Genomic DNA, 1,913 nt, shown 5'->3' with positions numbered 1-1,913 from the left:
ATGAGACTCTGTAATGTGTAGAGATGAGACTGTAATGTGTAGAGATGAGACTCTGTAATGTGTAGAGATGAGACTGTAATGTGTAGAGATGAGGCTGTAATGTGTAGAGATGAGACTCTGTAATGTGTAGAGACGAGGCTGTAATGTGTAGAGACGAGACTGTAATGTGTAGAGACGAGACTCTGTAATGTGTAGAGACGAGGCTGTAATGTGTAGAGACGAGACTGTAATGTGTAGAGATGAGACTCTGTAATGTGTAGAGATGAGACTGTAATGTGTAGAGATGAGACTCTGTAATGTGTAGAGATGAGACTCTGTAATGTGTAGAGATGAGACTCTGTAATGTGTAGAGATGAGACTGTAATGTGTAGAGATGAGACTCTGTAATGTGTAGAGATGAGACTGTAATGTGTAGAGATGAGACTGTACTGTGTAGAGATGAGACTCTGTAATGTGTAGAGATGAGACTGTAATGTGTAGAGATGAGGCTGTAATGTGTAGAGATGAGGCTGTAATGTGTAGAGATGAGACTCTGTAATGTGTAGAGATGAGACTGTAATGTGTAGAGATGAGACTCTGTAATGTGTAGAGATGAGGCTGTAATGTGTAGAGATGAGGCTGTAATGTGTAGAGATGAGACTGTAATGTGTAGAGATGAGACTCTGTAATGTGTAGAGATGAGACTCTGTAATGTGTAGAGATGAGACTCTGTAATGTGTAGAGATGAGACTCTGTAATGTGTAGAGATGAGACTGTAATGTGTAGAGATGAGACTCTGTAATGTGTAGAGATGAGGCTGTAATGTGTAGAGATGAGACTGTAATGTGTAGAGATGAGACTGTAATGTGTAGAGATGAGACTCTGTAATGTGTAGAGATGAGACTCTGTAATGTGTAGAGATGAGACTGTAATGTGTAGAGATGAGACTCTGTAATGTGTAGAGATTAGACTCTGTAATGTGTAGAGATGAGACTCTGTAATGTGTAGAGATGAGACTCTGTAATGTGTAGAGATGAGACTGTAATGTGTAGAGATGAGGCTGTAATGTGTAGAGATGAGGCTGTAATGTGTAGAGATGAGACTGTAATGTGTAGAGATGAGACTCTGTAATGTGTAGAGATGAGACTGTAATGTGTAGAGATGAGACTCTGTAATGTGTAGAGATTAGACTCTGTAATGTGTAGAGATGAGGCTGTAATGTGTAGAGATGAGACTCTGTAATGTGTAGAGATGAGACTCTGTAATGTGTAGAGATGAGACTCTGTAATGTGTAGAGATGAGGCTGTAATGTGTAGAGATGAGACTCTGTAATGTGTAGAGATGAGACTGTAATGTGTAGAGATGAGACTGTAATGTGTAGAGATGAGGCTGTAATGTGTAGAGATGAGGCTGTAATGTGTAGAGATGAGACTGTAATGTGTAGAGATGAGACTCTGTAATGTGTAGAGATGAGACTGTAATGTGTAGAGATGAGACTGTAATGTGTAGAGATGAGGCTGTAATGTGTAGAGATGAGGCTGTAATGTGTAGAGATGAGGCTGTAATGTGTAGAGATGAGACTCTGTAATGTGTAGAGATGAGACTCTGTAATGTGTAGAGATGAGACTGTAATGTGTAGAGATGAGACTCTGTAATGTGTAGAGATGAGACTGTAATGTGTAGAGATGAGACTCTGTAATGTGTAGAGATGAGACTGTAATGTGTAGAGATGAGGCTGTAATGTGTAGAGATGAGACTGTAATGTGTAGAGATGAGACTCTGTAATGTGTAGAGATTAGGCTGTAATGTGTAGAAATGAGACTGTAATGTGTAGAGATGAGGCTGTAATGTGTAGAGATGAGGCTGTAATGTGTAGAGATGAGACTCTGTAATGTGTAGAGATGAGACTGTAATGTGTAGAGATGAGACTCTGT

Source organism: Pangasianodon hypophthalmus, chromosome 25, assembly GCF_027358585.1.
Source record: "Pangasianodon hypophthalmus isolate fPanHyp1 chromosome 25, fPanHyp1.pri, whole genome shotgun sequence".
Classification (NCBI taxonomy): domain Eukaryota; kingdom Metazoa; phylum Chordata; class Actinopteri; order Siluriformes; family Pangasiidae; genus Pangasianodon; species Pangasianodon hypophthalmus.
Note: the sequence above shows the minus strand (reverse complement) of the source record.